Raw genomic sequence first — 9,927 nt, forward strand, 5'->3', positions numbered from 1 at the left:
ACATAATGGTTAATTATCGCCATTAAGTATGAATGTTACAACTCTTGGAATGTCTTTAATAGTTTCATTTTGAGGCTATATAAAGCCATGTATGTTGTATTTGTAAGTAGACTTGGGAAATATAGAAAGAAGCATTTGTGCTTTTCTTTAGCCAATGGCTAAGTTTCTTTGCAATTCTATGTAGTTTAGATTGCATGTAGAATCATTCAAGCTCGACATGATCAATCTTGCTTGTGGAGTGATTCGAATCTCAAATAAGTGTTTGAGATATTTGATCAACAAGAGTCATTCAAGCTAGACATGATCGATCTTGCTTGTGGAGTGATTCGAATCTCAATCAAGTGTTCTTGCCTTAGGTTGTCAAAATTATCAAAAGATGTTTCAGTTCATGCTACATTGAAGTATATTGTATGATTGATGTCTCTTGGTTCATATCAAAAACACCTCAAGTCGACAATTCCTCTGTGACTTCTAAGCTCCCGAGAACCTTATCGCCACGATCTGTAGCTTCACGGACCTGAAAAAGAAATGTAAATAGGAATGAGTATAAATATATTCAATAAGCAACATACTTATAGGCTCTTATCGCATCCATGTCAGAGTAGGGAACCACCAGCTTACTCTATAGGCTCTAGAGTTTCACAGTCTTGGTACACACACTTGGGCAGAAGATTTAACCTTCATAGCGGTATCCGACATCTAAGGATGAGGCGCTACGACATATAACTTTGTACCAGGTGAGGAACATGGTGAGTGTCAGCCTGCTTGTCGTCGATGGAGGAGTGAACTGGCAAACCCGTCGCACAGGCCATGAGATCGCCCAAGGTTGGGGCGTGCTACTTTTCGATACAAGCCAGCTCGAAAAGTTATTGATGATGTTAATATAACACATGAGGAAGCAATTTGGATCTTAGGCACTCTTAGAACATCAATTATAGTAAATAACTAGCATGTTCATAAGTATTAAAACTCAAGATGTTTGAGTACTAACCTTTTGTAGTTTAAATTCCTTTTTCCTCACGAATCGGTTTCGAACCACCACTAGTGTCTTCTCCACTATTCTCCGACCTTAGAACGGGATTGTGAAATCCAGTGAGTGACTAAACTTGGGAGGGATTTAGTATATATGAAGAGAGAGTTTGTGAGAGTTTTTCTCATGGTTTTTGGAAGGGAGAAGTTCATGTACCTTGATCACTCTATTTATAGAGTTATGTTTGCATGTTGATGCAAATTTGAGATCACAAAATTTTGACACTCAATATTCCACTCAAATGTTTGGGATTATGTGGCAAACATGCAAGTTTGAGTTTACCAAATTTTGACACTCAAAATAATACTCAAATTTGTCTGTGGGTTTATTTGGCAAGCATGCAAGTTTGGTTAAACCAAATTTTGACATCCCAAAATTCCACTAACTCAAACATGGATTCTTCGATGGAGTGAAGCCAACCTTCTTACTTTCTTCATTTTAATTCAACAATTAATTTGAATAATTAATTTCAAATTAAGTAATATTAAATGATTAATTAAACCATTTAATTAATATTTAATATTAATTCAAATCCCAATCCCAATCAATTTCGACAAATATTTGATTAAAATATTTAAATCTTATTTAAATATCTCAGATTCTCTCTTTTTATTTAATTCATAAATAAAACAAAAAAAGGGTTAAATATATCGTATATATGTAGCGCATATTCCCTAATTTGAATTCGAACACTTCGAACCCACTCGTCACACTGTTCTGTGGTTTAGTTTGATATGAGCTAGTAGAGGGACCTAATGGACCTATAGATCATGAGCTCCAACAATCCAAGATTAACCGGTTAAATTCATTAACCTTGTTAACCAACACTCGTCGTAACTAGAGCTGGGTCAATTAACTGTTTTACCCTTGAAGTTACTTCTTGTTTCTTATGTTCCACTGATCCTCTTATGAACAATTGGTTTGTGGTCCAACTAGTAAACCGAATCCCTCTCAGGCCAATGCGAGGGTGAGCCCCTTGTTTAATACCTAGAGTCAGTACCTAAGGGAACTACCTCTCTTCTATCCCCAAAAGTAGGTAGGAGCGAATTCCATCTTGCACCCCACGCCCCAGCCATTCACCTAGTGTTACCCCTGAAATGGGAGACCTATTGAGTCGGCGAACTCGAGTCACTCTCACCCATGCAATTCTAAGGATAATTTTGAATAAACAGGAGTTCATGGTTAGCTCAGGATTAAGATAGAGTTACCTAGGTCATTGAATGAAAAGAAAATCCGTCTCAACAGTAAACAACATTATAAAGTGAGAGTGATTTTCTTCATGGTCCAATGTTATTCAATACTCATTGCGTAGGACGCCTCCACTCACATGTCTCCGCATGTACAATTTAGTGATCACATTGTTATGTCATATACAAAAGTGGGCCGCATCCATAGTGTCCCCAAGATAAGGTACTCAGCCTTATCCCTGTACTATAGATCATTTTGACTATATACTTGAACTTGATCCACTCTTATGTTTCTACATATAGTTCAAGTAATCATACTATAGCTAGAGTATTCTTAGTTTATTGGATTTAGATTAACGATAGTAAAATACAATTTATTCAATAACAATCTTTACTGAATAAACATCAATGATAACTTTATTGAAAATAGAATATGTTTTTATTTACAAACTATGAGTTTTAGAACATAAAACCCAACAACCTGCATGATCAACATCCTCCCATAGGAAATCCTCCGATAGGAAGAATCTTATGTGCAGGTTAACCTCTAACTACTTGCGTGTTCAATGTTCTACCATAGGATGGACCCACCATGCAGAATAGTCAATCTACCACTGAGTATCACAATCCTAACCAATGTAACACCTCGCTTGATGGTATCGTACAAGAGTGGAAAGGTGAGTGGAAACTAGTTGAACGCCATACCAGCTACTATCGGTTTAGAAATCTTTCTTCTACATCCTGAGGTACTAAGGTGGCCTTCTAGGTCTCAAGGGTGGTTAGGCGGTCTTGGTAGGGACTCAAGTCTCCACTCTCATAATTCCTGACTCCTTGAGTCTTTCATGGTTCAGGGTTGTAGGTTCTCACCATTTAATCATCCCTCATGATTCCACTTTACGACAACCATGTTTATGCACTCTACGTATATATCAAATTTTGTGTCATGTGCTGACCATGGAACCCTTCACAATCTTTCACGAACTTTTTCCAAATTCTGGTGCATAACATGTGCTATCCAACTAATTCATAGAGATTATATTCTTCTTGAGACCAGAAATATATCTAAACTTCTTTAATGTCCTGATTTCTTACTCGAGTTTGTTTGCAGACATCTCCATTCATTTCAATCATCAAGGTTTTTGTTGTCGGCAAGATACACCTTAAAAAAAAATTCGGATTTGAAATTTTGAAACAATTTCTTACTTAGAGTAGAATGGAATAATGCGCCTAAATCCAAAATCCAAGATTCAATCGAGCTGTCCACAATAAGAATTATTGCAACACGTTACGTTTAGCATGTTTGGAGATTTTTTTCGGTTCTTTGATTTTCATCGTCCTTGTTTGTTTGGGCTCTTTCATTTACTTTTTCCCCTTTGATCAACACTAAGAGCATTGCCTTAAGAATCTCCAATTTAATTTTCCGTTTTCAAATACTTTCGCTGAGAACTAAATCTCAAATTTAATTAAACTTCAACTTATTAGATATTTGGGAACGGTTGTTCGCGACAACAACAGTATCCCACAACTGTAAAGAGAACATCAAAATCAGTTCTTTAATTTAATCTTCAAAATTAATTTCCACCGAACTCAGTTGACTTAAAATCATATTGAATTCATTTATATGATCCACAACAGATCTACCTTCAGACATTTGTAGATTGAAAAATCTTCGAATCAAATACACCTTGTTCATACTCAACGGTTTTTCGTACCTATTTAATAGCGCCTTCAATAGAACTTACATTATCTTCTCCTTGATAATGTGAAACGCCACATTTTTGGACAGTGTCAACCAAATAAACCCTAAGGCTGGACAGTGTCAACCAAATAAACCCTAAGGCCTGCCGATCCTTGAGCTTTCGCTGCTCTGTGGTTATGATATTCGGTTTCACCCCAATAGAGATTCATGGAGATCTTTCTGGTACAGAAAATCTTCCATCTACATCTTCTAGAAACCAAAATTGGATCAATTGAACTTCTCAATTCCAATCTTTGAGCTTTCCATTTTCACATATGTTATAACCAAGATCAAATTTGAGTCATACATAATTATGTGTCTGTCATGTTTTCATTATGTTTTCAGGCATCTCCGCTACGAGAGAAGCATCAAGGTCTTGCATGGCCAACAAATCAGTAACTTTGCGCCAAACACCAAAATTATTGATTCCATCAAATTTTTCTACTTCAAGATTAAAACTCAAAATTCTCGATCCACATCCTGATTTAATATCAGATGATTCTGCCATTTGTAACAAGTAATCTGGATGAAAGTAGAAAAATACAATTCTTGAAAATTGATTTTCAAGAAAATAAGCACGATTGTGAGCATGTTTTGTAGTTGATGGGGTCAAAACTTTTAGAATACCCCAAATATCACAACCATGCTTTGATACCACTTGTACAAAAATGATACAACCTTCAAAGCTCTGATACCATTTGTTATGCGCCGAAATGCTACAACCACAAAACTATGATATCAATTGTTGTACCAATAGAGGAAGCAAGATCAAATGTACTCACAACACCAACTAATAAAATTTAAACAAAAAGACAAAGATTTATGTGGTTCAGAGACAAGAAATTCCCCTACATCCACGTATAGCCACCAATCACTAATAATCAAAGTGTTTACAAGTGAATACTTCACTCTCACGCTACAAAGTCTCTTACCAAAAAGTTTCTCCAAAATGTCACTCAAAATACAATGTGACACACAAACTCAATCAAATTCCGATATCCTCAATCTCCTAGACAAACCCTTTATATAGGGATAATTCATGTAGAATATGAATGTTATATATATACTAAATGAGGATTAATAACCAAAATAAATAAGATATTACTTAAAATGGTTAAAGATTAAATAACTAAATTAATATTTTTATTTAACCAAAACAGCTATACATGGGATGAGAGTTAATAACTAAATTAAATAAAAAAAAATTATGACAATTTACAACAAGTTCATAATTTGCTTAATCGATGGAGATGATTACCAATTTAACCTTAAGAGTTAACTTTTAACAACGGTAACGACCCTAATTTTCTTTAACCTAATTAGTGACGTCACTCATGTATACATAACTGATTAAGCGTAACCTCATCATAAATAACCTTCTATTTCGTAATCATTCATAGATCCAAAACATTCTTATCTCTAAAAATAAACTTTCAAATAACTGAATTTAAAAATGAATCCGCTCCAAAACAACCTTATCTCCAAAAATAAACTTTCAGATAATTGAATTTAAGAATGAATCTAGACTTTCAAATAACTGAATTTAAAACAACCTTAACTCTAAAAATAAACTTTCAAATAACTGAATTTAAAAATGAATCCGCTCCAAAACAACCTTATCTCCAAAAATAAACTTTCAGATAACTGAATTTAAGAATGAATTAGAGTTTCAAATAACTGAATTTAAAAATAAATGAATTTAAAAATAAATCAATGTAACTTAAAACAATCGAAGGGTAAACTCCTAAAAATATCCCATCTCCAACTTTTATGTGTTCTCAGCTTCCTCAATCGTACATTGGCTTACCTCCTAAAAATATCCCATCTCCACCTTCAAATAACTGAATTTAAAAATGAATCTAAATAAAGCTAAATGAATTTAAAAATGAATCTAAATAAAGCAATACTACGATAACTTAAAACAGTCCAATGCTAAACTCCTAAAAATATCCCATCTCCAACTTACATGTGTTCTCAGCTTCAAGCTTGGTCAACCGTACATTGTTGCCATGCCTTTAGAAAAAAATGTAGGGTCTTTACCTCAAAAATGTTGGTCAACCGTACATTGTTGCCATGCCTCTACATGAAAAAAAATGTAGGGTCTTTATCTAAAAAATGTAGGTAACACGTGGCTTGAGTATTTTATGAAATAATCAGTAAGTCACCCACTATTGGGGTTAGGAATGCAAACACATGCAACATATGAGCGAGACCTTAACTTTTCATAAACTTTTCATAGCCTTGGGCGCTTTCCTATTCTGGGTAGGGTTGGGTGTGTGGTACTCCTTCACACACGACCCATGTACGTGTACATGGACCCACCAGGCGAGCTCGTAAACATACCTCCTGGACCTGACTTGGTCGAGCACAACGTGTTACACGTAGCCAAACACCACAGAACAGAAAAGGGCCGCATGATATCATGACAAACATAAATATCGTATTTCATTCTTTCGTAACATAAAAGGGAAGAATCCCGATGCACGTGACATACATCATGAGGTCCCTTAACATATCTAACATGACATTACATAAGTAGTGCTAACATCGCATATATGTTTCTTACATTACATGGCGTCTCACATGACCCACATTACATGGCATACTACATAACATGATTGTGAGCACGTTTCATGGTTGATGGGGGTCAAAACTTTTAGAATTTCCGAAATACGACAACCACGCTTTGATACCACTTGTTGTGTGCCGAAATGCTCCACAAAACTATGATACCAATTGTTGTACCAATAGTGGAGGCAAGATCGAAAATGGCTTTAATCTTATATTATAATAAAGTTAATACAACCTTCAAAGCTCTGATACCACTTGTTGTGTGCCGAAATGCTACAACCACAAAACTATGATACCAATTGTTGTACCAATAGTAGAAGCAAGATCGAAAATGGCTTTAATCTTATATTATAATAAAGTTAATTGTAGCTTTTGTTGGGGTTCAAGTTGTTACAAGAATTCAACATATAAACAGGTACCTACGACATATAACGTTCATGTTGTAAATGGACATTTGGGGAACGATCCTCTTTTGTTGACGGAAAGAAATATTCTCTATTCTATTCAATGTATTAGCTCACAATCATGGAGAATACGTACTAAAGGGCAATAATGCTCTAAACGGGTGCTCTATCCAACTGAGCTACAAGAGCTGCTTGAAACAAAAAACATACCAATTCTTAAATCACCAAACGAATAAACACCCAAGCTAGTGTATCATAAAATACAAACCAAAAGACATATTTATATGAATGAGAAAAATAAGCCAAATACTAATTTGTCTTTATAATGTAAACCCAAATCAAATAAAATTGTATTACGAAATAGATATGTTATGAAACTCTTGAAATTCGATCTAATATTACTGTTGAAGAACAAGATGTTTAGATCTAAATTATCCAAGAAACCACAAAACGATAAGCAATCAATCCAAGAGAAAGTTTTTGAACCGATTACCTCAATGATTAAGATAAAGAGTAAAAAGAAAAAAAAAAAAAAAAAACTCATTTATAAACTCATGATTCGAATCGCTTCAGCACGTAAATCTAAACACAAGAAATGCAAAAGAACAAGTTCATGGGTAAAGAAGCATACTATTCAACTTTCATTCTAATATCCAAAATCTTTGTATCATACTAATAACATAAATGACTATTTATAACCTTGAAAATAAACCTTTAAAGTAATATATAGTCTATTCAAATGTTGTAAATGTGACCATAACGTCCATTAATTAATTTTAACTTAGAATTTTAATATAATATTCTAAAGTGAAAAAAATACTATAAAACATCTCTAAATTTAAACACCTACCCTACAATCTTATTATCCACCAAGAAGTTTTTGTGGCATAATTAAGACACCTTATTCGTTCATTCTCCCATTCTTCAAGAGGATTCGTCCTCGAATTCAATTGATTTCCTTGTAATGCAAACTTAAAATTATTTTCATTCCGTTGTTTTAATCTTGTCGTGGTCTTCCCTTTTATCTTTAGGTCATGCATGGATGTAAAAGTGAAATGGGAGTGCCGCTTCCTATGCAGCCCATTGGTCTTATTTTTTTCCATGAGTTAGATATTGGCACGAGTTGAAATTAATTATTCAAACTTGCTTTATAATAAGAATTTTAATTTTCGACAAGAATTCAACCGAAAAGGTAGATACACATAGATTGAGTGCTCCCCTTAGAAAGAAAATTCTTTTACTTCCAAGTTTCTGTATTTGTACCTTTGGTATACAAAATATTGTTCTCCTAAAAATCTAGAATCCTTTTTCTTTTTAGTCTCTATACCCACGTCAAATATTTCTTTTTATTTTTCATTTTCTTCACTTTTTGTCTTTAATGGCCATTGAGCAACATATAATTTGTATACTGTATTTGCTGGCCTACCTAGAACCTAAAGCTCGGATACGAAATGACCGCTCTAACCAACTAAGCTACAAGAGCCACTTCGAAAAGTATTTGTACCTTTGGTATACAAAATATTGTTCTCCTAAAAAACTGTATACTGTATTTGCTGGCCTACCTAGAACCTAAAGCTCGGATACGAAATGACCGCTCTAACCAACTAAGCTACAAGAGCCACTTCGAAAAGTATTTGTACCTTTGGTATACAAAATATTGTTCTCCTAAAAAACTAGAATCATTTTTCTTTTTAGTCTCTATACCCACGTCAAATTTTTCTTTTTATTTTTCATTTTCTTCACTTTTTGTCTCTAATGGCCATTGAGCAACATATAATTTGTATACTGTATTTGCTGGCCTACCTAGAACATAAAGCTCTGATACCAAATGAGTTTGCTCTGATACCTAATGACTTTGAAAAACTATGTATGGAAGACTAAAATAATGTGTTATCTTTCACTTAAAATAGCATTTTGGCTAATCCTGACGGCAATAATGCTCTTGTTGAGAGTTTAACTCAAGACCTCCCGCTTACTAAACGGGTGCTCTAACCAACTGAGCTACAAGAGCTACTTGAAACTAAAAACATACTAATTCTTGAATCGCCAAAACGAATAAACACCCAAGCAACTAGGGAAGAGAACGGAAAAGACTACTACAATACACTGTACATAGAATTGTATCATAAAATACAAACCAAAGAGACATATTTATAGGAATGAGAAAAATAAGCAAAATACTAATTTGTCTTTATAATGTAAACCCAAATCAAATAAAATTGTATTACGAAATAGATATGTTATGAAACTCTTGGAATTCAATCTAATATTAAAATTGTATTATTTTGTTTTATATAAAATGACTCTTTAGGCTAAACTTTTAGAATTCAGTCTAACAACATTGAATTTATTTGTGCTCTTGTTGAGAGTTGAACTCAAGACCTCTCGCTTGCAAAACAAGTGCTCTAACCAACTAAGTTACGAGTGCAACTTGAAATAAATATGTATCGAAGACTAAAACGACAACCAAACAAATACTCGAACACTATATCTTAGGTTTTTGATTCCATGTTAACTTTATGAAAGGAAAAAAGAAAAACGACTAGGATATACATTGTATGTAAAATTGTATTATGAAATACATACCTAAGAGACCTATTTTGTTACACCCCGAATTTTGAGGCATCGAAAGATCGAGAGTGACTCAAATACACTATGCAATGCATGAAAATGAAAGAACAACTAACAGAAAAAACAGTTACAAAAAAATTTGTGCGAGTTTAAAACTTTACAAGCAATGTGATAAACTCGGAGCAAGAATCAAAATGTATATTTAAATATGCCTAGTTCATGTAACGAGTGAACAAGATTGGGGGAACATTGAAGAGTTCGTTCCCTTCCATTGGTATAGAGCCTATTGATTTTTATTTTGAATTAAAAATAGTATAGTGGGTATTTGATTTCTCATATATAAGATATATGTAATATTGTTTTGTAAAATTGATTGTTTTTGGCATTAGATTTACCGATTTGTTAGACAAATGTATACGGTTAGGT

The 9,927-nt window shown here is 33.8% G+C and overlaps 1 non-coding gene across 1 annotated transcript; it reads right to left on the reverse strand.

Moving 5' to 3' along the window:
• Nucleotides 1–8,867: 8,867 nt before the first annotated feature.
• On the reverse strand, nucleotides 8,868–8,941 carry TRNAT-AGU (transfer RNA threonine (anticodon AGU)). Its single transcript has one exon. It is a non-coding gene; the product is annotated as a tRNA-Thr (tRNA).
• Nucleotides 8,942–9,927: the final 986 nt, after the last annotated feature.

Source organism: Cucurbita pepo, chromosome 12 (assembly GCF_057944985.1).
Source record: "Cucurbita pepo subsp. pepo isolate OVF chromosome 12, ASM5794498v1, whole genome shotgun sequence".
Lineage (NCBI taxonomy): Eukaryota > Viridiplantae > Streptophyta > Magnoliopsida > Cucurbitales > Cucurbitaceae > Cucurbita > Cucurbita pepo.